Here is a 26,874-nt window from a genome sequence, read left to right as displayed (position 1 = left end):
CTCAAGTGACCTTGAAGGAAGAACTGCTTTTGCCTGTGCCTCCAGCTGAGTGTTCCCACCACAGGGGGAAACATGCCCACCCTTTGTCCCTCAGGGTGGGTTGTGAAGGTTAATGAATTGGTATTTGTGAAGTGCTTTGAGATCCGTGGATGAAAGGCCTTATGAAGTCAAAAGCGTTCGGATGATTATTAAATTGCCTCGCCTGAGGTCAGACAGCGCAGAACTAGGGAGCTGGAAAGGGAAGACACGCTCCCTTTCTTCCACTCCCCTGCTAGAGCAGCGGAGACCATAACCTGCTCTTGTTAAGATGGGCCTGTCCCTCTGTGGGTGGATGTCCTCAGGCCTTCACATCCTGTCTCCTTTACGCACGGCGCCCTGGTTAGGACCAGACGCAGGCTCCTCACCAGCCGGGCTCATTTGAATGCCGAACAGTTCCCTGCTCTCGGGGAGAACTCTGGTTTGCAGGGTTTTTAAAAGCCCAGGGAAGCTGTAGTGGGAGGGACAGAGAATTACACTTGACCCCAAGACCCTTCGTGAGAAAGCTGGGATAGTCCTTCCTATGCCAACTGATCCCCAAAATCCCAGAAGGGCTCTGCCCTGGCTGAATTTGGGGGTTTGATTCCACACCACCAGCCATGTCCTATACACTGTTTCTTTTTCTCTTTTTCCTGCTTTTCCATTCAGCCAGCCTCCTAGTTGCAATATTTGTTTTACAAACATGTCCTCCATACCTTTGTGTTTCCCTCCCCCGCCTTGGCAGTTGGATAGACACCTCATTGCAATTCAGACACCTGTCACTTTTGGATGTCAGCGTGGCTGTTGCCACACTGATTAGTTAAGATGAAGAAAAAAAATACAGTGCCATATAAATAAAAAATTACAGACTGTCATGTTGTGTAAGAAGGGCCCACCTTCCAATGCCAGATCTCAGCAAAGCAGCATTCCTTCTCTTCCGGGATATTCCAGCGAAGGGGAATGCTTATAATGTCTTGTTTTTAGTGATTAAGTGGTTAATGATTTAATGAACTAAAAAAAAAAAATCTCATTTGTTGCTTCCCTTGGACTTGGAAAAAACCTCAAAGAGCTGCTTTTCTGTGTACCTCAGTCCAATATTGCTACCTGCTGGGATCCGAACACAGTCTCTAAATAAATTGCTAGTGGCCTTAGGCGGGTGGAAGAGTCTCCCTTTGATCCTGCTCGAGCGGATGAAGTCAAATGTTCAATCAGTCAATCACATTCATAACTTGCAGCTACAATCGGGCTGACAACAGCTTATTATTTATTTTTAAAATCATATATTTCATTATTGCAAAACACACAGGCTCTCACGAGGGGGAAGAGACTAAATTATTGATAAGCCATATAGATGACGGAGTTTGTTGTTTCTGACATGCTTGTCACTAAGTATTGTCAGGAAGAATTTACTAAGATGTAGAGTCAGGAAAGTTGGCCAGGATTGCATGTCGTGCCAAAGCAGAGATGGGAGAGGGAACTCTAATGGTCTCTCTCTTGCTTATTGAATTCTTGTAGGTAAAAGGCAGCTGAAGGCAGAGCAGGTTTCTATTGTAAAGCAAGACTTGAAAAGTCCCCAAGTTGATTGCTACAGCAGGAGATTTGGTTCTCAAAATAGCCATGCGTCTGGGAAATGAATTTTTGCTGGTGTCTGTGCGTTCCTGGGAATAACAATCGTAACTCTCCAGAATTCCCACATGGACCAGGGCCAGGCATATTTATTCAGTATTGTGTGTCAGGGGGTGGGGGTGGGAGACAACACGTAAACGCAGCCTGAAGAAGGCATGAAGGAGGCTCGTTTTGGGCTCCAATAGTGGGAGAAGAGGGGGCGCGCTCCCCACTGCCTCCCCTGTCCTGCTCTCTGAGCTGCCGAGGCGTCCTCCCTATGGACATGCAATTGAACTTCATTAATGGGCTTAGGAGAAGGAAGAGCAGTCAGAAAATGCTGAGCACTCCTTTCTGTGCATCTTTCGTTTCTGTTTTCTGGGTCACCAGCTGGGGAGGCAGTGGCAGGCTGTAAGCCCTGGTAATGCGTAAAGGCACCACCGAGCCCCCTCGTCCGAAGTGCGGGCTTGGGCTGGAAGATCTCTCAGGATTGTCATCTGTCACTTCCACCATAAGGAGAATGTGGCTCCTGGAGTCACTGGAAGAAAAAGCCCCTGGCCTGAGGGAAGGGAAGACTTCATTAAGGGAACATACAGATCAAATCCTATTAGAACAAATCCCATTTGATTGGATCACAAACCGCTGTGAGACTAAAACCTTCACATACCCACCTACCCCATGTGATACCCCCTTGTACCATGTAAGTAAAATGCAGGCTCCTTTTGGAGGTCCAGTTGAGATTTGACTTGTACTGTGGAATGACTTGCTAATTCCAAGAAGATCTCCCAGTGATTGGGGTGGGGAGAGACAGTGTGACGTGCGTACCCTAGAATCAAAGGTTTCTCAAGGCAGAAGGCAACTTCCAGATAGATCCATTCATCCGCCTGTTCCCTTCCCATTTCATAGGTGAGAAAACTGAGTGTCAGAGAAATTGGCATCAGTCAGTCAGTTAGTGGCAGATGGGGAACAAGACCCAAGGCCTCTCCCCCCTCCCCTAAGACAACTTGGGAAGCTGTTAACAGAACTTGAGTCAGAAAAGAGGTGTCTTGATCCTCAGTCAAGGGCTCGAGCATCTACATGGTACCACCTTCTAGCATAACATCCTAGCCTGTGTTGATTCGGGTTTAAGACCATACATTCCATTTAGAACTCAAACAACCAGAAAGCGCACTTAATTACATGTGTTTTTACAATGCTGACCCCCTGACAATGCACAGACAAGGTTGACAGGACTAGAACTTAGAAGTAACTTCTGGATCCATTGGAAGATATTGGATTAATCTAGGTGTGAGAGCCTTCTCTTCCAGCTTTGGGCCTGCCAGTGACTTTTGGGGGTCACTGTTGGCTGGCATGGCCCCTTCTTGGGCACAGGCTCTGTCCATGATGTGAGGAGTGGTCCACATATTCTTCAAGCCAACTTCTAGCTCCAAAATTGTATATAAAATCCTAGTCAGTGGAATTTTATTTTTAATTTATTTTTTGAACATTTTGCAGCCAAAGTTGGGACATATGGAAACTGAATTGACAAAAGCAATCAATGCACCAGAGTAATAACCATTCCTTATCATCTTCATAATACAGTAGAAATATACTGCATTACAGTAACGAGGAAACCTGGCTTTGTTGGACTTGGGTGAGTCTTGGAATGCCTCTACACCTCATTTTTCTCACCTGTAAAATGGGAATATTTACTCCTACCCACCCAGCTGGGGCACATTGCTGTAAGTATCTAAATCCATTACATAAGTGTGAGGAAGGAAAAAGGAAACATAAAGCGCACCACAGATGTAGAGCAGTAATAGTATTTGGTGATGGGAATTTACTGTAGATGAGAGAACTTGCTGCAAATATACGATTACATTTTTAATTACTTTCAGATGCTGACCTATGTGAATATGCCTATTTTGCTTCTTCGGGAGGGGTAGGAGAAAGGGATAGGGTGGGATTCATTAACTTCCTGGCTTTTTTGCAGCAGTTTCAAGGAAAACATTTAGGAGGGGAAAAAGCAGCTGTTTTTCTGTATATTGCAGTGGGAGAAAGAGGCAGAACAGCCTGCCTCCCATCTTTCCTTCATCCTTTTCTGTTTTCTGGGTTGCGACGTACATTTGTCTACTCACAGCACACTGGCAACTCCCCTTTGACAATGTCTATAAACATTCCAGTCATTGCCTGTGTGTGGCTTTTTTTTCTATTGAAAGCTGTTTGTGGCACACTTTGCTGAGAGTGGCCACCCTACGGAGGGCTACCGGCACAGTGTTGGGTTGTAGGATGCCAGACAGATGGCTTTTTTCCCTGGCAAGATAAGACTATATTAAGTACGATTTTATGAATAGTCTCTCTCCCAACCCTGCTCCCTGTGGGAGCCTCCGTGATTGGTCAGTTGTATGATTACAATGGGTACTAATTATACCTGGAAGCTAAGAAATAGCAGGCATAACTTATAAAGCCCTTGGTGATAAAGGTTTGGGTAAACACAATGAGATGAAAATAACTTCATCCTTCCTAAAGGACAAAGGAAATACTTTTTGAAAAAATGCGCGACTTAGGAAAACTGTTAAACAGAATAGAAATAAAACAGAAATGCTTCCATCTTTTCACCAGTTAGGGGAACACAGGTAATTGTAGATTAACCCTGTGTGGACTACAGTGGAGTCAGTAGAGGACGGTCATTAACTTGTCCTGGATGGATGCTGGGAACTGTCGGAATTCATGGAGACTCCCAATGAAGAACTGGAATTCTTAAGTGTGGAAGCTAAATGGGGTTCTCTTTCTAGACCGCAAATATGTATGTTTAAGCCAAGAAACAGCTGGTCAACCTACACCCTGATACAAAAGGGCTTCCTTTTTAAATTCTAAATGATTTATCAGCAGCTGTGCCCAAGACTACAAATTCACCTTCAGCCTGTGGCTCTTCCTGCAGGATTTGCCAACCGGGACTGCTCAACAAAGTCAGGATGGCTGTATAATAATACGCAGAAGATGTAGCTTGGGCACAGAGAGGAAACACAAACCTCAGAAGGAACCTCCTGGAAAGAGGGTAATGAGGAGCAGGAGGAAGACACCACAGGTGAGGGAGAATTGCTTGTTTCTGGAGAACAGTGGATTCTGGTCTCTGGCACATAGCACTGGACTTTTCATGTATTTCCTCCCAAAAGACTGGCTGGCTTCCCGTGACTTCAGAGTAACCAGGGAACCAGGTGGGGCTGTGGGAGCCGAGAGGCTGCACTGCTCTTTCCCTTTAGAGCTTTGGCCACATTGACTGTGACACACCCAGCCCAAGGGGTTTCAGTCCAGGAGGCAAATTGTTTTGAGGCAGCTCAGCTCATTTGGTTTGACTGCAGAATCAGTGAGTGTGAGCCTAGTTGAATGTTCTTAGACTTTTCCACCAGGCCCTGCATGGTCTGGCCCCTGCTACTTCTCAGTCCTCACTCCTACCATTCTACCATTTGTTCTCTCTGATCCAGCCACATGACCTTTCTGCTATTCTTCAAATAGGCCGAGTTCTTGTCCCAAGACCTTCTGACTCACTCTTTCCTCTGTCTGGAACACTCTTCCCCCAGATATCTACGTAGCTCCCACTGTCTGTCACATTTCTGCTCAAAGACACCTTCTCTGCTCTCCCTTCATGTGGTTATTGTCACAAATTACGTCTTTATACATTGTGCACTCACGAACATAGATTTATAATTATTGTTTTATGCAGTTGTCTGTCTTTTAAATCACAAAGGAAAAGAGAGGAGTTACAATCCAAAAATAGATTAATACTGTATTTTATACTTACCTGTGTAAATATAAACTTTAACGATGATCTTTATTTCTTTTGGTGACTTTGAATTACTGTCTGAAAGACATTTCAGCCTGAAAGACCCCCTTCAGCATTTCTTGTAAGGAAGATCTACTAGCAACTAATTCTCTCCATTTTTGTTTATCTGAGAAAGTCTTACTTTCTCCTTTATATTTAAAGGATAGCTTTGGCAGATATAGAATTCTTGATTGGTAGTTTTTTATTTCAGCATTTTGAATATATTATCCTACTGTTTTCTAGCCTCCATGGTTTTTGAAAAGAAATCAGCTGTTAATTTTATTGAGGCTCTCTCCTACACGATGAATCACTCCTCTTGCTGCTTTCAAGATTCCCTTTTTGTCTTTGATTATACAGTTTGATTAAACTTTATCTCTATGTGGATCTCTTTGAATATACTATTTGGAGTTTGTTGAGCTTCTTGGATATGTAAATTAATGTTTTCATGAAAATTGGAAATTTTTAGCCATTATTTCTTTTTTTTTTTTTTTTTTTTTTTTGGCTCATGCCAATTTTTTTTTAATTAAATTTATTGGGGTGACAATTGTTAGTAAAATTACATAGATTTAAGGTGTACAATTCTGTATTACATCATCTATAAATCCCATTGTGTGTTCACCACCCGACTTGAAGAGACATTTCTCCAAAGAGGACATACAAATGGCAAATAGACATATGAAAAAATGCTCAACATCACTAATCATCAGAGAAATGCAAATCAAAACCACAATGAGATATCACCTCACCCCAGTCAGAATGGCGATCATCAACAAGACAAATAGTAACAAGTGTTGGAGAGGCTGTGGAGAAAAAGGAACCGCCATTATTTCTTCAAATATTCCTTCTACCTCCCTTTCTCTCCCTTCTTTCCTGGAACTCCCACTATGCGTATGTTGGCATTCACGATGGGGTCCGACAGGTCTCTTAGGCTGTTCATTTTCCTTCATTCTGTTTTCTTTCTGCATCCCAGACTGGATAATCTCAATTAATCCAATTTCAATTTTGCCAATTCTTTCCTCTGTCTGCTCAAATATGCTATTGAGCCCATCTAATGAATATTTCATTCTGTTATTGTAATTTTTCAACTCCAGAATTCCTATTTAGTTCCCTTTTTATAATTTTTATCTTTTTATTGATATTTGGTGATACATTATTTTCATGGTTTCCTTTAGCTTTTTGAGCATATTTTAAATAGTTGATATAGTTATTGGTCTAGTAAGTCCAACGTCTAGGCTTTGTCAGGAACAGTTTCTATTGATTGCTTTCCTTCTTGTGCATGGGCCATACGGTTTTGTTTATTTGCATGCTTCATAATTTTTTTTGTTCATACTGGACATTTTGAAAATTATAGAGTGGTCATTCTGGAAATTAAATATTCCTCCTCCCCAAGGTTTGTAGATACTGTGTTGTAGTAGTTGTTTGTTTAATGACTTTTCTGAACTAATTTTGTAAAGCCTGTATTCTGCGTCGTTTGTGACCACTGAAGTCTCTGTTCCATTAGGCTAGTGATCAGCTAGAGGTTGGACCGAGATTTCTTTAAATGTCTGGAACAACAACAACAACAACAATAAATCCCAGTCTTTGTAGATGGGCTGTGGTGTGTACTGGGACATGCCTTCAACACTCAGCCAAGTAGTTCCCAACTCTGCCTTTGCCTTTACTTTCTGCTTGTGCAACACCTGAAGGTCAGCTAGAGGTGAGAGCTTAGGCAGCATGAAGCCTGCCCTGGAAATGTATGTGGCCTTCAAGATTTTCAAGAAAATGTCACAGCTTTTTAAAGCCCTTATTTCCCAAAGCATCTTGTTCCCCAGCTTTTCCTCCCAAACTTGTCAGTAAATCTATTTTTTGCCCCAATTGTTATCTATGTCCAGGAAGCAGGGACTAGTTTATTTGCCCCTGAATGTCTTTGTCAAATGCCCCCTGGATAGCCATCTCAGCACTGGGAGAGTTTTGAATTAGGCAAGATAAAGGCAATTTCTTTGAACTGTTCCTCCCTCCCTTTCTTCCTTCTTCTTTTCTTTCCTTCCTTCCTTCCTTCCTTCCTTCCTTCTTCAAATATAAGATGCGCCAGCCCTGCCTCAATGCTAAAAATAAAGCACTAAAAACAAACCAGACTTAGTTTCTGTCCTCTTGGAATTTAGAACCTGGTGGTTAAGTCAGAAATTTAAAAGACAATCACAAATGATTAAGTACCACTGAATCTAGGTAACCTAATGATTAATTAGGCTTGTGACCTAATCTCAGGGGTCATGAATTGCACCCCCAAAAAAGGACATTTAATATAGAATGCAGGGGGGGAAATAGAGTGATCCAGGAGAAGTAAGGGAAGTATTTAGGAGGAAGGACTGGGCGGTCTGCAAAGGCCCTGAGGCAGGAAGAAACCTGAGAGTGGAGAATGAGAAGCAGGCCAACTACTGGGCAAGGAAAGCGAGAAGAGGCAGTGGTACTAGATAAGATTGGAAAAAGGGTGGAGCAGGGGCTGTGTCATGCAGGGTCTTGTGGTACAAATTTGGGTCTTATCCTAAAAGCAATAGAAGCTCTGTCATAATCATAAAGCCAGTGGGGAACAAAGTGTCCACACTGACACTCCAAGACTCAAATGTGTCCCCAGAATGTAACATTTCCTCTAGAACAAATGTCAAGCTGGTCCTGCACCCTCACCACATAAATTACTTGACATTCTTAATATCTCAGTTGCTTCCAGTTCAGAACAATCTAAGATGAGCTCTTTGGGGTATATTTTGGTCTTTTCAGAATGCGATCTCAATTCATTCTGGATTTTTCTCACACCTCCTTCAGCTCTCCTTCCTGAGGCAGCCTTGCACTCATTGTTGCTGTTTGTGTGTGTGTGTGTGTGTGTGTGTGTGTGTGCGTGCGCGGGGGGGGGGGTCATCTGTTCCATCCTGGCATTGTGGGAGAAGCATTTCCTGTGGTCTTCTCCTTATGCCACCCCTGGGTCCTCACCAAGCTCTTCTGAGATGGGCTCCATCCCATTGTCCCTGGTGGCTGCTACATGCTGATTTGAGGCTGCCCCCATCCCCACTTCCTCCTGCGTGACTCACAGTGGCTCCCCACCAAAGTCCTCACCTTGGTAGTGTCTTTCCCCTCCCTTCTTTTGGTTGGGTGACCACGTTGCAGACATATCTCTTCAGAATTAAAGATGGCCTGTACACGCTAATCGAGTAGTTGGGATGGATTACTTTAATGCACCCATTCTCTCACCCATGGCAGAGTCACCACTGGGTCCCAGTTTGCCCAAGACATTCCTAGTTTTAAAACTAACAGTTCCATGCCTGGGAAACCCTTCAGTCTTAGGCAAGTAGAGTCAATTCGTCACCCTACACCCATTCCTCCTCACGGCCAGTGGCTAGAAGTCAGGGGACCAAAGTCAGGAGTACAGAAACGAACCTACATTGATCCAGGTAAGGAAGCAAAGTGGCCCGACCCCTAGAGAGCCACAGGGCTTCAATGTAGGTTTCATTCCACCTTGGTGAGAATACGAAACAACCTCCTAGCTTATATATTTGTCAAGGAAGAGGTTAGGCCCGACAGAAATGGATTTGATAAATAAATAGAACACACACTTCAAAGTGTAGAGATTAAGTAGCTAAGCCTTATGCCGAAGTCAGAAGAGAAACAAGAATCTTAGCTCATGTATCTCAGTTTGTGCAAACCTCATCTAATTCTTATTTATTTGGTTAACACTTTGGAGCCGGAGAAACAAGTCAAATGTTATAGTTTGGGCATCAAAAACATATGTAAAGCAGCTCTGACTTGCCCACGCATTTGATGGAAGGGGCGCGGAAAAATGCCTTTGTGTTGCTGAGATTTCAGTTCTTGACTTGCCAGATCAAGGACAGATGTGAATGTATTTTTTCAACTTTATAACCAACCCGGAGCACTGCAACTTTAAAGCAGCTGGGGGAGAAAGCTATGCATAGCACAACGTTCTTTCTAGAAATGGAGTTATTTTAATGGGCAAACTGGGAGGCGTCAGGAGTGATACTTTGATTCACTAAGAGAAATACGATTTGGGGGTGCAAGGGAGATCCTAGAGTTTCTCCCGGGGGAAAGGTCCCTTTTTCTCCCTCAGGGAAAAGATCCCTCTTCAGAATAATGCCCACCTGTCTTCTGTCTGAGGCCCAAACCAGGCAGGTGTGTCATCAGTGGTGGTGGTGGAGTAGGAAGGGACTGGGTAAGGAATTACCAGGTGTCAAATCCTATGCTAAGTGCTTTACATGTGTCGTCCCATTTGATTTTCAGAATAATATTTTGAGGAAGGTATTGCAAGTTCTCGGGTCCTTATCCAAGAATGCTTGGAGCCTGTTGTGTTTCAAAATTAAGGCTCCCTCCCTCCAGATTTTAGTAAAGGAATAATATGGGCATAGACCCTATAATACATAACACCCTCCAGACCTGTGGTGGCAGCCTTCGGTCAAGCTCTTTAGTATTTTCACATTTGGTGGAACAAATGAAAATGATAAACTGCTTCACATTCACCTCAAATCAGGTCAGACCTCACCACTAAATGAGTCTTAGTGCCAAACAGTTGGGAGAAAAAGAAAAGTTTTCTGTTTCCAGAGCGTTTTGGATTAGAGTATGACGGGAAGGAAATTTGGACATGTGTTGTCGTACCCATGTAACAGATAAGGAAACTGAGGTGACACGTGTTTGTTCTGTGCAGCTCAGTCTTTTCTAATGTTACACGATGGTTTAAGATTCACTCCATCTCGTTTGGCTCAATACTTGGTCTTAGAATCTGAGTTCTACCCCTCAGCCAGACTTCTCCCTGGGCCCAAGGGCTGGCTGCTGTGGCGGAGTCTCTGGGGCCCTGCTGGGTTCCTCAGTGCATGGGCACTTGGCTCCCACCCTCCCTTTATCGAAACCTGGTTCCCTCTCCTTGTCTCCTCAAGGAGAAAGATCAGTGGACAAACAAGAAACAAAAATAGGAGCATTTTTCAAAAAAATGAGATACCCATGGACTCCCCTGCCTGAGACCCCCCCGCCCCCATGGCTTGGGAGCTGTTCCTTGTGACTCTAGAGCACCCCGGGTGTCTTGAACAATAAACGTTTCTGGAGCAGCAGGAAAGGGCCTCTGTCCATCCGCACCCAGGGACCTTGGCTCAATATGTCGTCGCCACTCACCCACAGGTGGTCCTGGCAGAAAGAAATCGAAGGCACCAGCAGAGTGGGCAGGCATTTACCTGGCTTTGAGGTACACACAGGAAATGAAGGTTTCAAGGCGAGGCGTACGCAAACTCTCAGCAAAGAGAAGGTGGTGAGACTGAGCTGCATCCTCCCACCTGTGTGAGGGAGTATGGGTGTCGCTCTGAACCCCTTTTCAAAAGCAGAAGCATCCCTGATGGTCGCTGCCCTCTTCCTCTTCCCTAATTTCTGGCCAAGGGGTAGCAAGGAGTCCAGAGCAGAAAGGAGAAAGCCATGAGGATTTCTGTGTGCAGTGGGCGGGGGGTGTGGCCCTCCCTGTTCCTGTCACACTTTTCCACCAGCTGGTGGGTGACCAATGGCTCCTGGATAAATCACAATTACAGGGGATGGGCTTGCAGGCCCTGGCTTGTTGCTCTGCAGGGCTCAGTGTGTTGGAGAGCCACCAAATTTGACTTCTGCCTCTTCAGGCAGATCATGAATGTCCTTCAAGAAGGTGGAAAAGGCCTCACTCTTCAAGGAGTGAGTGGTGCAGAGCTGGGGATGCAATAGAGGACTCAATAACACCTCGGCAGGAGGAAAGTTTTGCCTAAGTGCAGACGTTCTGCAGTGTACTTGGCCTCCCTGCAGCCAAGCTTTCAAAGAGCCAGGTAGGGGTCTGACATGCTGACCAGAAAAACAGAGAAAAAGAAATCTTCTCCAAGAACTTTTAAAGCCACTTTCCTTCTCTTCCTTTCTGAAGGGGCTTGGCCTATGTTCTTGACCGGAGAGAAACTGCTCCTGAGAGCTGATGACGTGGGGAGAGACTAGGGGTGACGAGAGGCGAGAAGATGGGTGCCCGTGCTGGGGCACTTTGGAAGATGCCCCAGAGGGCAGAGAGAATCCTGGTGGGGACCCTGTAAACACGAGATGATACGGAAAATGCAGCCTCACCTGGCTCCCACTGACTGGGCGAAGGCTCCATGCCGGGCACTGTACTGAGGGTGGTATATGGGGACCGTAGTCATATGTCACCCATTCTAAAACAGACACCCATTGCATATTTTAATATCACCACAATCTGGGTGTGTCTGACTGATCACGGAATCCTAGCAAAGAGTCATAGTTTAATTGGCAGCATTTTTTGAAAAACTTTTTTCAGTTGTACATAAAATAATGGTGATTCCCATAACCGGTGTCCCCTTCGATATGTACAAATCAGGTATTAGCTTATCTCACAGATGAGGGGATTGAGACCCCGATTGGTTAGGAGACCTGCCCGAGGCTGCACAGCCACTATTTGGACTTGAAATAAGGGCTGTCTGGCTCTCAGCCACTGGCTTCCAGTGGGGCAGAAGCTGGAAGTCCCATCCTGCAGGGAGCAAGATGTCAGCATCCCAGGCAGCCTGAGGAGAAAAAGGGGACATTGCGAAGAGTCCCAACCTGCTCGGACGGGGTCGAGTAGGAGGACAGGAAAACACAGGCCTGGCCTCCAGGTCTGTGGGCCACCTCCCCCAAGGCCGTTTTCTGCACCCAGGTTTTATCACTGTGCATCCCTCATGCATCAGCTGATTTTCAAAATCTGCCTCTGCGTTAGATGTCTTTAAACTCAAAGTAACCAAATTGTTGAAAATAATGACGTGGTCTTTGTCCTTTGGATGAGGACTAATTCTTCCAGAGAGGCAGTGGGCAAACAGAGAGAGGAAGTATGAAGTTAGGTGCATCAGGATTTGAATCCTGGCTTTTGCTGCTTTTTAGCAAGTTGTTAAGTTCCTTAGACTCTCCGAACCTTGGTGTCTTCATCTGTAAAATGGGAATAATGACACCTACTTAGAAATATTGTTGTGAACCTTTCATGTACAGAAAATGCCTGAAAGGTGGTGGGGGCTGAGTTAATTAAAGCTACTGTTTTGTGATTGATTATTGTTGTGATGCTGATGATGGACAGACAAACAGGACCCTGTCCCCTGGGCTCCCCTGTTGCTGGGCTGATATCCCGCTTCCTGGCCATGGGTGCAGCCCTGACACAGTGACTGATGTGATCCCTCCTTCCACCCCGTCCTGCCCACTCTTGAGCTGCCATGGAGAACCAGCAGCTAGCTCTGTGGTGAGGCGGCTGAGAGGGAGGCCGTCATGACTTTCTCCCTAGCACTCCCAGGGGATTGGCTCCCATGTCAAACTCTCTTCTTTGTTCATTTCACGCCCTCTCAGCTCCCAGTTCCCCTGGGCTAAGAGACAGCACGGGAGTAGACAACAGGTTTGGGTCCCTCTGCCCCAACAGTTTCTGGCTGTGGTTTCTTCACTGGGTTTCCCCATGCTGAGGGAGGGAGAGCACCCAACTTCCTTCAGTGGGCTCCCTGGGCCAGTTAACTTATGGCCCTTGCCCAGGGACTCCCGACACCCTGACATGCCCAGTCTCTGCCCCCGAGATGCTCAGACATGCTGGGGTCCACAACCCAGGCCCTAACCTGGGACCCCAGTTCACAGACAGTTACTTCTGCTCCCCATCATCACAAGCCTAGGAGGAAGGGATTATGATGCCTGTTTCCCAGATGAGGAAGTAGAGGCCTAGAGAAGTTAAGTGTCAAGTCCAAGCTCATGCAGCCAAGATGTGGACCTGACCTAGATTGGCGCTCAGGGCTGACGACAATGACCCGGTAACTTCCTGCCCCTGCCTTGTACCCAGCGGCTCAGATCGACTGCCAGCACAGCTACTGTTTGCCATAGAACCCAGACAAGGCCTAAAGCAGGAGAAAAAGGGGAAGGGACATTCTGGAAAAAGAGCTCAGGGAGAAAAAGCAGGGCTGAAAATCCAGCTGCTGGGGGACTTCGGCCGGTTTTCCAGAGGTGAGAGCTGAGCCCTCAGCCTTCCTTCAGCCCAGTCGTGGACGGGGGGCTGGGAGCACCTGTAGGGGTTCCCTCCCAGCATTGCCTCTTTGGCCTTGTTCCAGAAGAGGATCCATGCTGCCCTTGCTGGGAACTCCCACAAAACTGCTCAGGACGAATATGACCACAAGAACTTTCTAGAAAAGATGGCTCCCACTGCTCCCTTTTAGCCAGAGCTGATAGCTCTATTCATATGGATGGTTATAAACCTGACCAAAAGAGATGGCAGAATTTCAGGAATCTCCTTCTGAAGATAGCCATCAAATCCCAGCCATCAAAATCCCTGCCAAGCAGTAAAAAAATTCGCTTTGACTCCAGTGACTTCTGCCACTGCCATTCTCCTGCTCCCTTTTTCTAGGATGTCCTCTCCCCAGTCTTCTCTACCTGGTGAACTAGACCTTCTCCAAGACCCAACTCAAATGTCACCTCCTTTGAGATGCTTTCCTGGACTCTTCCAGGAACATGGTGCCTTTTCTGAGGTTGCAGACACCTTTTAGAATCCTGTACTAGGTTGTCAGTTTACTTATCTGTCATCCTCAGCAGACAGCACAGTGCTCAGAATACAGTAGGTGCTCAATAAACACAGGTAGAACAAACACATTCATGAATAAAAGCGCATATAGTTTAGTTTATGCTGGAAAATACAAGGAAGGCATGGGTTAGGTCTTTGCATCAGCCTGTTATGATATTTTTCATCTGAAGGTTTATGCCACTGGCTTTAATAAAAGAAATGACAACTGCTGCCAAGGTCTCCTCCACTTGCTTCTGGAGGCCTGGATGGAGTCTGGTGGGATTAGGTCCTGGTAGCCTTGTCTTTACTGCCCTCTTGTGGCCAAAAGTTGCTGCTGCAGCTAAAAAAATAGATTTCATTGAGGCCACAGGGACAGAGATCTTTTTGTCTCCTGGAGTTTTTTAGGTTCCCTGAATCATTTTGTGCTCAGTCCCTCATACCCTGTATGTATCTGCGATCCTCCTTCCAGTGCCTTGAAAATATGTTAAAATGATAAAAGATAGATAACTAATAGGACATGACCGGCCTCAAAATGAGCATCAAAGAGACTTCGAATGTCCATCACCTCTGGCTTAGGACTGTGTTGGGTACTTGGGTGTGGAAGGGAAGGATATGACAAAGTCTGGCAGATATCTTCTCTCAAAGACCTGACAGGCTGTTTGAATACCTTCACCCAAAGTGACGTGTTCAGGATGGCACTGAATGACGCTGTCTACTAATAAATAATCATAAAATACCTGACAACCTAAAAGCCAAGGTTGGAATTTAGCTAGCCATGGATGTCTATCTTGGTACCACCACTTACTGGCTATATGATTCTGAACAAGTTACTTCGTTACTCCGAACGTTTTCTCATATGCAAAATTGGTCTAGTAAGTTCTTTCTTCACAGAGTCATGGTGATTAAATGAGTTGATGTGTATCAAGACCTCAGCATGGTGCTCAGCACAGAGTTATTCCTATTGTTGTTAAAAGCAAGGTTTTTCATTGTCTAGGGCAGATAGAGAACAGGGTGGGATGTAATAAAGAGCTGGATAGATACACTTCTAATCATGGCTTTCTCAAGGCAAATATCATTTACAATTTTTTCAGAGCCCACTGCAATCAAGTGTTTATTAATATGATAGTGCATCATGGGCAAGATGATCCATAGGATTGCCTTGTCTCAAGGCTGCATGGAAGAGGCAGGATATCTGACTCTAGTCAGGGTCAAAAAGTTGCTTCACTTTCTCCCTCCTTTACCCATGGCAGACATCACTAATCAATCATGTCTCCCTCCTACACCCATGGCAGACATCACTAATTGATCATACCTCTCTTTCACAAAGACCATGCATATCATCTCAGAGGTCTCATTATGGAGCTCCAGGCAGTTATAATAATTAAGCAGAGTGGGAAAGTGACATACTATCTAATTTACTTTCTAGGTCTTGACACACAGGTAGATTAAAGGAGTGTAGAAGAAAGAGGAGGGCATTTTAGCCAGAGGGAGTAAAATAAGCAGAATTAAGAGTGAGAAGACAGATCTGATAGGAAAAGTTAGAGAGGGGCTGTTTTATGGAGCCCCTTGACTCCTAGCTGACTTGCTGCTACAGGTAAAGGGAATCACTGAAGGTTGTTGGGCAGGTGAGTATGGGGGCAAGATCTCTCTGGCAGCCAGTGCCAGGCAGATTGGAAAGGGGCCTGAGTCCTGAGGAGGCGTGAGGAGGGTTGGAACTCAGGACAGAGTGCCGAAGGAGAAAAATGCCTGGGATGGTGGGAAGGAAGCTTTTGTGGGCACGGCAACTCCTGCCACATCAGGAATGAAGGAAGTGATGCCATCAAAGCTGCTTCTCTGACCTTGAGCTCTGCAGACTGGGAGATAATGGCACCTCCAACAGGAAGGGGGGTTGGGGCGCAGAGCAGAGGATGTGCTTTGTTTCAGACTTAGAGTTGGAAGTGGCTTTGGGACATCCAGTGGCAATTTCCTGTGGGCATCTGGAAATGAGAGACTGGAGTCAGAGCTAGAGCTGCAGATATTAGAAAGGGAGAGAGGAAAAGGTTAATGCTTGCCAGGTCCAGCCTCGCTTTTACTCAAAGCATTTTGGGTACAAAAAGAGAGTGCATTCAGGAAAAAGATGAACTGGATGAAGGTCATAGCTTAATTCACTGCAATTCAGTTATTTCAAAAGATACCACATATCAAAAGTCAAGTGTCCTTTTCACAATATCACCTAGAATGAGTAGGAAAAGATGTGAGGTTTTTTTTTTGGTTTTGTTTTTTTTGTAATAAGTCTCATGCACAGGACCCCTAATTTCCCTATTACTAAGAAAGAATGTGTATATTTAACTGAAATACCCAAGCAATCAGAAGGCAGTTCAGAAGAATGATTCCTATCTGACTCCATTTTCTAAATTCATAACAAATTCACTTGGGCTCGAGGGTCAAACAGACCTTTGAACCTTGGCTCCACCACTTCCTCGCTGTGTGACCTTGGACAAGATACTTAACTTCTCTGAACCTTGGGCCCCTCATCCCTAAAATAGAGATTATAGAGCACCTAATTCATAGGGCTGTGTCGGAAATCAAATGAAATCACGTATGTAAAGGTTTAGTCCAGTACTTGACACGTAATAAGGGTTGAATGTATGAGAGTGATCTTTTTATCTTATCCCCTAACTTTTTTTATGGAACAGATTTTAAACAACCAGCGCATCTTTTTATGGCTGACGTGATTTCTGGGAAGTCCTCTGAGGGAGACAGAGAAACCATCCACTGATATGAAGCAGCAGGTTATGTTTCTTCTGTCTAAGTCCATTGCATTGTCTAGTAAGGGACAAAGTAAGACCGCGCTCAGGAACTGTGCAGATTACAGCTCACTGGCCACCTGTAGTGCACTTGTACCCCAGGGAGGGTCTGAAGGGCTCTGCTGCCTGCTCTCCAGTGTCCTTCTTAATTTCCACCAATGTTTACATGACACAGATTTCCTGAGGGGTCACAAGGACCTGTGCTATAGCCCGCTTGATGAATGGGTGGGGACTCCCTACCAACCCCGAGGAGATGTCCTTGAGCCAAGGCCAGTGAGCAGAAAGAGGGTCTCTACTTGACCTTGGGCCTGTCCTTGAGGAAACCGTTGAGGAATTCCTACCACTCATGACTAGCCGCAGACTAAAAATCTAGAAGTTTCTGGAAGGTTCTGATTCATAGGTTGGAGTTTAGAGTATAAAGGTAATTTGTTGTTGGAAGATTAAACTCTCAGTATAATAATAATACCACTAACATTTACTGAGCAAATACTATGTGCCAGGAATTCTCCTAAGTATGTTCTAACTCACTCCATCCTCACCATAACCCGTGAGGGAGTTATCATCCCCATTTTATAGATGGATCACTGAGGCCAGAGACTTTAAAAAACTTCCCTAGGGTCTCACAGCTACTAAGTGGCAGAAGGAAGATTTGAACCCAGGAAATCTGACTGCAGAACCTGTGCTCTTCACCACCGTGCCATAGCTGTGTCCCAAGGCTAGGGTCCACCCTCCAGGGACGGGAGGGCTGCAGTGTGGGGCCCGACCTTCTGAGGAAAGGCTGTGCTGGGAAAGGAACCTTTTGGAAGTGCTGTTTTCTCAGGCCTGAGTCCACCTTGGTGGAATATTTTGCCCGGTACCAGGCATCCAGATAAAGAGCTTTTCCGTCAGATGCTCCCAGTGATAAGTCACTGGCAGGAAGCCTCTGGCCTCTTCTCGGGGTCCCTGTTCTTTTATCTTCCTGTTCCTCTCCTGGGGATAAATAGGACACAGAGAATTTCTCTAATTCCTATGTTTACTCATATGTTCGTCTCATCCCCAAACAATTGTTAATAGGATCGGAAAAATGTCCCTCTTATATCACCCTGCTCCCAACTAGTGAGGGAACTGGGGAGATGGCCCAGGGGACCCAGCTGCATGGCTCTCCTTGTTGAAAGTGTAACTCAAGGGCTTGACCATCTTTCTTGCTTCTACATCTGCTCTAACGAAGCTGCTGAGAAGGGGAGAGCAAGCGTTGAGGATGTAGGAGAAAAGGCACGATACTCTCATGCTCCCAGGAGAAGGGGCTGAAGGGCTCATTCCTGGCAAGGGGACATCCAAAGAAATGTGTTGGTACAATATTCTCTTGCAGCCCTTGGCATGAAGGTAAGATGGTGAATCTTATAGTCTTAGGACAAACCTCAGGTAGAAATGGTAGAGACAGAAATATGAGAAGGTGACTCAGGTCACAAGGGCCTTTGGAAAATAGGTCCGCAGACCTGTTCTTCATGCTGTCCTATCCCCAGGTCTACATGGAGCCCAGGTCAGGAGCAGGGATGTCACAGAATGAAAGACTGCAGTCCACTCAGTCACAGATTCACTCATTCATTCCACAGACATTCACTGGGTGCTTTCTATGTGCCAGGAATCCGGCTGTGAGCTGGGGATGCAAAGTCAAAATGGACACAGTCCCTTGGAGCCTGACTTCTGGAAAAGAGTGCACCTCAGGCCCCCAGCTGCAGCTCCACACTGCCCCAGATTGTTATTTGTAGCTCAGAGACCCATAGGTCCCTTCACTGCTGATCCCCCACCCCCGCAGGAAGGCACATTGACAAGGTGACCCCACTGAGGGCTTGGGAGGAGGGAGGTGGCAGCAGGCACCACTCAGTGAGTGAGATGCCTGCTGACACTGAACCCCAAGCTCAGCCAGCACCTCATTTTCATCCTCGGGAAGCTTTGGGCACACGTGCGAGGTGGGAATCAGTCAGGTTGCAAGTGTAGAGCCATTCCTGCCTCTCTCCCCCATTTCCACCATCACCCAACCTATTCAAACAGCACTAGGTCGTGGGAAGGGAGGGGACATGGGACACTGCATTGCTCCTGCTTTGAGGGTCGGGTAGAACCTCACAGAGGTTGGACACACAGAGTGGGAGCCAGTGGGGCGATATGCTCTTAGGTTGAATTCCAGCTTTGACCCTGGAACAATTATCTCCATCTCTGAGTTTCAGCTTCCTCAATTGCAAAGAGTGGCTGCTAAGAGGGCCTCCTCATTGAGCTATAGTGACTAGGACATGTGACGATGCCTGCACGGCTCTTAGCATGGCGACTGGCACATTGTAGCCTGCCACGAACGGTAGCTATTCTTAGACCCGTGTTGTGTGGTTTGGCCATCCTCTGATTCCTTGAAAACTGGAATGAATTTAGAGTCAGAAGACCTGCATTAGGGTCTGGGTCCTGACACTTCTTCTCTGTTATGTCCCTCGGTATCTCTGAGCCTCTCTCTCCTCCCCATGAGGGAAAGCATATCTGCTCTACTTCGTTGTGAGGGTCGAATGAGACAACAATGGGAAAGAGTTTTGTAAGTCAAGTGCAGTGTAAATGGAAGTGACTGTGAGCCAAGTGCGCCATCCCTGGCTTCCATCCCACCTCCGAGGTGAACACTACTTGGTCCCCATAGCTTCTTCCCCTCCTCTGAGGCCTAACCCCTCTGGAGAATGGCATATTTCCACCTGGTTCTACATTGCACTTCTTCCCAGCCTCTAATGAAAGTATAAGTCCCTTGAGGACCAGCGCCGTGTTTATATATAGCTAAGAGTCGCCATTCATTGCGTTCAGGACACGCTAAGCACTCGGTAGGCACCATCTCATGTTCTCCTCTCAACAACAGGCAAGACAGGGCTGCTGGTAGCCCCATTGTCTAGATGAGGAAACTGAAGCCTAGAGGAGTTGAGTAATTTGCCGAAGGTCAGTGTGTGACCTTTTCACCAGGACCCACAGCGGATTTTTGAGCCCAGATCAGTCTGACCCCAAGCCAAACTCAGCGCCATGCAGAGTTGGGCCCAGGCAGATACCTAGTACATGCATTTTGCTTGGTCGCGTCTGATTTGTATTTTATTCCCATGTCACATCTGTAAGAGGGGATAGCATACAAGAATTCATTCATCATATCAACAGCCCACTTTGACATTATGTAGGTGCTGAGTTCACCTTGGTGACTAACACAGGTACAGTCTTGGTTCTAATCCAATCAACAGGTTCCTGAGCACCTGTGGTGGCCAGGCTGTATTGGAGGAGCTGTGTCTATAACAAGGGCCTGTCCTGAAGGGCCATGGGTTCCAATGAGGAGGGTGGGCAGCAGATACAGAATGGGGGAGGCGGGGTATAAGTCAGAATAAGAAAGGGCTTAGAGCATTCTACTCAAGTAGAATGGTCAGGGGACAGCATCTCTAAGTAAGTGACATTGGAGCAGAGGCCTGATAAGTGAGGAAATGAGCCATGTGAATACGGGGAAGAGGAAAGGGCATCCCAGGCGGAGGTAAATACGCACACCCTAACAAGGGGGCATGGGGGTACACACGAGGAACAGCAAGCAGGCGAGAGTGGCTGGTGTGCAGTGAGCAAGGGGAAGAACGGCTGGCTCGGTGATCAGGAAGGAACCGGGCCTCTATGGTACCCTTTCTGTGAGACCAGAAGCCATCGGGTTCTGGTGGTCTCCCAGAGAAACAAAATCACTCTGTCTTTCCCAGTATAGACTGGTGCCTCGTGACTGGGGGTGATTTTGCCCTGCCCTAGGGGCATTTGGCAATGTCTATACACTACTTTGGTTGTCACAAGTAGCAGGGAAGAATGTTCCTGGCATCCAATGGGTAGAGGCCAGAGATAACACTAACGTCCTAATATGCACGGGACAGCCCCCTCCACCCCCAGCAAAGAAGTATCTGGCCTAGAATGTCAATGGTGCCAAGGTTGAGAAACCTGGGTGTAGACCCAAGAAAGGGCGATATGCTCTTAGGAAGATGGTGAGGGGCTCACGAATGCAGTGTCCCAGCGCCTCAAGCCCGAATTCCCCCGCGGTAAACATCCCTCACGTTACTGTTGGTATTTCCTTCTCGGCTCTAATAACCACTACACTGGGACACATTCCAGGCCACTTCCTGCTGCTCGGGACCTGCTGTGTGTCTAACCTGAGGATAATGAATTTTCTGTGCTCAGGGCCATCCGTGTGTGTACGCAGCCCTGACATCTTGTGTGCATCCCGCATCCGGAAGTGTAATTTATTAGGCTTAATCCCTGTCTGGGGTAATGGGAAGCCTTCCCTGTGGAAATGCTGGGGAGGGGATATGCCCCATTATTATTTCATTAGGACACCACTGTGTATTCCAGGAATCCCTGAGCAGATATCACATGCTCCTCAGATGATTTAGACGAGGCAGACCCGGCCCCCCCATCCCCAAGCAGGGGCCTCATCCCTCCCAGAACTCAGGACAAGTATCCACAGATTTCCACACATGCCTCCCAGGCTCATTTCTTATTAGTAAATTCCTTTTTATTTTTTTCACCTCCTGTCAATTTTGTCCTTCCACATCAGGAGAATATACCGTGTTTCCCCAAAAATAAGACCTAGCCAGACAATCAGCTCTAGTGCGTCTTTTGGAGCAAAAATTAATATAAGACCTGGTCTCATTTTACTATAATATCAGACGGGGTCTATAATATAATATAATATAATATAATATAATATAATATAATATAATATAATATAATATAATATAATATAATATACAAAATATAATAAATATAATACAATATAATATAATACCAGGTCTTATATTACAAACATTTAAAGGAATGCAATCAGGCATTTACTCCTTTCTCAACTATGCGAGTCGTAGATTGAAAAGCTAATGTCAGCAGCAAAGGTTTCTAACCTCCAAACTTGTGCTTTCAGTTTTCCTCTGAAACCAGCATTGATGGGGGCTGCTAAGGCAAGTTATCATTTCATAAATTCTCTCTCCTCCTCCAGTTCAGCCTGTCTAAACATGCAGAGTGAGGGGAAAGGCGTGGAAGTATCAAGAGACATCTAGCCTCTGCTCCCCTCAAGAACAGTCAACACTCTCTCTATCATCTGGCTTTGCCCTTAATTCCACACCCCTGTTCCACAGGCAGGGTCAGCTCTAACATACCTTAGGTGGTAGGTTTTAGGGTCACTGGATTGTAATTCCCCAACTCACCAAAGTAAATTGTACTTTGCATAGTTATTTCAGCTCAGCGATATTTTCCTCTGGGTCCTTTTCTTTCCCATCCTATTGCAGGAAGTCTCTACTTGATTTGATTTGCAAATGATTCATGGACGTTTCTTTTTCTAATATCACAAAGGGCTCACACCTGGCCCAAGGTCACCCATCATCATCCATCTTGCCAGCTTCACTCATTGCTATGGGAAGCAGCTGGACCAGGAATGGGCCACCAGAGGGCTGCGGTGTCAGAACCTTGAATTCAATCCTAACACTACATCTTACTAACTGAAATCCCTTAAGTCAGTCATTACCTCTCTCTGAGCCTCAGTCTCCTCATCAGGCAAATGGGAACAATTTTCAGTCAGGTCCTGCTTAATGACAAGGATAGATTCTGAGAAATGCGTTGCTAGGCGATTTCATCATTGTATGAGCATCATAGAGTGCACTTACGCAAATGTAGATGCTACGGCCTACTACACACCTCTGCTCTATGGTACCGCCTATTGCTCTTAGGTACAAACCTGTACAGCACGTTACTGTACTGAGTACTGTAGACAACTGTAACACAATTGCAAGTATTTGTATGTATAAACATAGAAAAAGTATAGTGAAATCACAGTATAAAAGATAACAAATGGTTCACTTGTATAGGACACTTACCGTGAATGGAGCTTGCGGGACAGGAAGTTGCTCTGGGTGAGTCAGTGAGTGAGTGGGGAGGGAATGTGAAGGCCCAGGACATCACTGTACACAAATGCAGACTTTATAAACACTGCACACTTAGGTGACACTAAAGTTATAAGACAACATGGGATTAAATCAAGCACAAGAGAAAATGATGTAATTAAGAGCTATGGCAGATACAAGATGTCCAAGGCTGCTGCCACTGTTTTACAGCAAACTTATTTTGCAGGTAGAAAGAGTACCCTGTAAAATAATGATCAAAGCATAGTATAGTAAATGCATGGAGCAGGAACATAGTCATTTATTATCGTTATCAAGTATTACGCACTGTACTTAGCTGGATGTGCTATACTTTCCTTCGACTGGCAGTGCAGTAGGTTTGTTTACTCAGCATCACCACATCATTCGTTGTGCTATGACGTTACCCAGGCTATGACGTCACCAGGCTGTAGGACTGAGCTCCATTAGAATATCAGGGGACCAGGGTTGTACATTTGGTCTGTCGTTAAGCGAAGTATTATTAGGCACGTGACTACTCTCCTCATTCTGCTGTGGTGAGCAGCAGATGAAAGAACGCATGTGAAAGCACTTTTCAAACTGCATGGGGAACTTAAATGTCACGATTCTACTCTGTCCTTTTGCTGTGAATGGTTGGAATGAGAAGCCGTACGATGATGCGAAGAGAAATACAATAGTCCCTGCTTATCCATGGATTCTTTCGCTTTCTGCAGTTTCAGTCACCCGTGGTCAGCCACAGTCTGAAAATCGTCAATGAGAAACTCCAGAAATCAACGATTCGTAAGGTTTACATGGTGAGTCATTCTGAGTAGGGTGATGAAATCTCTCGCTGTCTGGCTGCATCCTGCCTGGGTGGACCCGTCTGTTAGTCACTGAGCAGCCATCTCAGTGATCAGATCGACTGTCATTATATCACAAGGCCTGTGTTCCAGTCACCCTTACTTATTTAATAATGCCACAGTCTCATCACTTTTATTACAGTATATTGTTATCGTTATTCTATTTTATTATTCGTCGTTGTTAAACTCTTACTGTGCCTAATTTATAAATTAAACTTTGTCACAGGTCGGTGTACCCAGGAAAAAACATAGTAGATGCAGCGTTCAGTACTATCCTCAGCTTCAGGCATCCACGGGGGACCTTAGGCTGTATCCCCAGGGATAAGGAGGGGCTCCTGCAGCTCCTCTCTCAGGTATGGTCAGGGCGGCCCGGGCTTCCAGGCTGATTGTCACCATCTTATCAGATGAGCGGGCGAAGGGACAGAGCCCCTCTGCATCTCTGCCTCTAAGGCAGCTTCGAGTTTCCATATTTGAACATTCTTACGGTCAGCCTTTCCCCAGGAAGAAAATAGCTGATAATAGAAAGGAGCCAGAGGACCCTCTCCTTCCCCTTTCACTTGACGTCCGGCAATGCAGTCACGGAGGAAAGTTCGCACACAAAGTTTCGAAGCCATTTCTGTTGAGCTCATCAATAATGGCCTTATAAGAACGATTCCATGCCTAAGAAGCATTTTAAGCCTTTTTAAGCTCCAAAGATTAGGGTGAAAAGGGAGGAGGTGGGAGCAGGACAGATAAACAACAGACTGGAGAGCATTCTCCATGCAGAGAAGTAGATTCTGTACTTTGGTTAGATTAATCCCCAAATTGAAACCAGCCCCGAACCATTCTGAGAAAAGAGAGCCGAGATAAGAGAAAGCCCTCAGCAAAGCCCCAGCATTGAGCTGTTTGTGGAAATGTGGACTGCGTCCTTTCCCTGCAGCCAAAGGACAGAAGATGAGCCCGCAGAGGACAAATAGAGGGTGAGAGTTTCCTTGGACAGTCAGGGGAGGTGGGAGAGGAAAGAGGAAAAGGAGCAGGGGCCACGTAGGTGATGCACACACATGCTGTCAAACCACCGAGGGGTCTTTCCTTCTCACCTTGGGGACCACCCACCTGCCTGTTTCCACACCACTGGGTTCTACAAAGACCAAAGGGCACTTGCAGAGGATCCTAACACCTACCGGAGGAAGCCAACCCTCTCTGTGCCATGCCTGGCTTCCAACCCCAAGACCAAGGCCCACTTAGAAGGGACAGGCTTTGGTTCCAGAGGACTCCCAGTCTATGCAGGAAGGCTGAACAGTGCCACCAGAGGTGTGAATGGGACAGGGCATCTGAGCGTGGGTCCCAGCAGGATTAATGCCGTCTGACTGGAGTGCCTGGCTCTACCAAGAGAGTTGAGAGCTTCCAAAAAGACAGTGCTCATTTGGAGGTATTGGTGACTTAAAAATAACAGTCTCATAACTGGTGCATAGTCACACCTGTAAAGACTGAACCGCAACATCTGTGGACAGGACCCTGCAAGCCCCAGCTGTCAGGAGCAGGGATATGACAAAATCCAGCACGCAGCAAAAGCTCTGCAGAGTGGGGCTGGCAGGGAGAGGGGTTCCCAGGGCAGCACGAGTGACCCGGACCATTTTTGTTAAAAATCGAGAAAGACAAGAAACAGAGTAATAGAAGGGAGGGAGATGGCTCCTTACGAAAGAGACACCTGCAGTTTTCCCTTCTCCTCTGACTGAGGTTTTTGAGGAATGCCAGTAGAACCCAGATGAATCCAGGAGCCCAGTATGTATGCTGGACAATGGGAACATCTGTGGTCTTGATGGGTCTGTAGGAAATGGGACCTGGAGCCCACTTCAAAGACCACATGAGGGAGGTGCCCATCCTCACGATCCTCACCCCTCCAGCCTCTGTGAGCACGAAGGAGGATACCAAGCCGAAGGGGACTTGGGAACCTCAGGGACATTTGGGTTTTCAAGTGCTGCTTACGGACTTGGCTCAGGGGCGCAAGGGCTTCTCTAATGTTCTCTACCCACAACCGTGTGGTGAGTAAGATTGTTGGAATAACGCCTGTCCAGGGTCTGAGATGTTCCCAGGAGCATGGTGTGGGGGTGGGTCAGGGGCACATTCCAGAAAAAGGCAACAGTCCATGCAACTAGCCTGGGGAACCTGGGGAACCTGATGGATAGTTACCGTCGTAACTTGCTTTCTAGGTTTTTAAGCGGCACCCAGCGCATCCCTTCTGACCTATTCCCTTTTCCCTGTTGCATTTTCACTTATCTTCACCTTTGGAATAAGAAAGTCAAATGTATGAATATTTTAGAAAATCTAAAATATTTTCAACGTTTGTCAAAACCACTGAGACACACCTTTTAAAAATAAATTTTAAAATGGTATCAAAGGGATAGGTACATAGGATTTAAAAAGTAATAGCACTAAGTGGCTTATAATAAAAGCCAACCTTCCCCTCTCAAGCCCAGGGGCAACTTCTTTTTAATTTTTAAAGTTGTTTCTGTTTCCAGTTCCTCTGCTGATCACCTCCACTGTCCCGTGTACTCTGCTTCCACCACCACTTCCGGCTTTATCAATGATGCACTTGATCTATGACCTTCAATTTGGATAGATGAGGGTTTCGCTCACTCAGAAATATTCACCCACCTCTCCTTCCTTCTTCCCAACAGAACTAAATCACAGTCCTTAGTTCCCCTGTTGGTCACCTTTGTTTAAATAGTACATGCATTTATATTATTTGAAAATATGTACTAATTACACATGCATGTCTGTGTATGTTGTGGTGTCTTGCTTTCCTGGCTTCCAGCATTTCTCTTAGCATGGCTTCATCTGCATGACTTCAAAATCGTTGAGAATGTGGTGGGTTGGGTGGAATTACCACTCACAGCTTTGTTGCCCAAAGATAAGCAACGTGAAGCAGAGAGTGAATGCATGAGGAGCTGGTGTCCCCAGCCCTGGAAACTGGCCCAGGCAAAATGAAGGGATCTAGGTCCACCCAGCTTTTGCCTACACACACATCTGCCAGTGGACAGTCAGATGTGAAGAGAAAGGCTGCACATGGATGCAGAAAGCCCTGGAAGTAGGGGCAGGCCTCCTCTTGCCCATGTGGACCCCCTTTTATAATATTCCCTCTTCGCCAGGAATCTCCTAGTTGTTGACTCTGCATTGCCACCCCCTCCAGGAACAGTCACCCACACGGGCAGTCGTCAGTTCCCCTCCTCGAGCTCTGCTTCTCTGCTTCCTGCCCTCCTCCAGCCAATGATGGAATCAACGGTATTCATGGAGTAACCACTGTTTGCTTAGACATTGAGAATATAGGTGAGTACGAGACAGACAATGTTCCTGCACTCTGGGACGGGGGGGGGTGGGGGGTGGCTTGACCTTCTCT

At 46.1% G+C, this 26,874-nt stretch overlaps 2 long non-coding RNA genes across 4 annotated transcripts in view; one reads left to right on the top strand and one right to left on the bottom strand.

Moving 5' to 3' along the window:
* LOC109444078 (uncharacterized) overlaps positions 1 to 26,874 on the bottom strand; it is a 53,613-nt gene that overhangs the window by 9,755 nt on the left and 16,984 nt on the right. The window contains exons 4-5 of one of the 3 annotated variants that reach the window (XR_012498419.1): positions 22,618 to 22,747; positions 1,198 to 2,176 (exon numbers count right to left, since the gene is read on the bottom strand). The exons of 1 other annotated variant lie outside the window; for it this stretch is intronic. This is a non-coding gene — a long non-coding RNA (uncharacterized LOC109444078). Of the gene's footprint in view, positions 1 to 1,197; positions 2,177 to 22,617; positions 22,748 to 26,874 lie in introns of those variants that run through there. One more of the 3 variants, XR_012498418.1, reaches the window with a different exon arrangement.
* LOC109444079 (uncharacterized) overlaps positions 1 to 26,874 on the top strand; it is a 108,198-nt gene that overhangs the window by 76,673 nt on the left and 4,651 nt on the right. The window contains exon 3 of the long non-coding RNA XR_012498421.1: positions 26,668 to 26,804. This is a non-coding gene — a long non-coding RNA (uncharacterized LOC109444079). The remainder of the gene's footprint in view (positions 1 to 26,667; positions 26,805 to 26,874) is intronic.

The sequence above is a fragment of the Rhinolophus sinicus genome, linkage group LG07, assembly GCF_036562045.2.
Source record: "Rhinolophus sinicus isolate RSC01 linkage group LG07, ASM3656204v1, whole genome shotgun sequence".
Taxonomy (NCBI): Eukaryota; Metazoa; Chordata; class Mammalia; order Chiroptera; family Rhinolophidae; genus Rhinolophus; species Rhinolophus sinicus.
The sequence above is the reverse complement of the archived record's forward strand: the minus strand, read 5'-3'. Positions and strand labels throughout refer to the sequence as shown.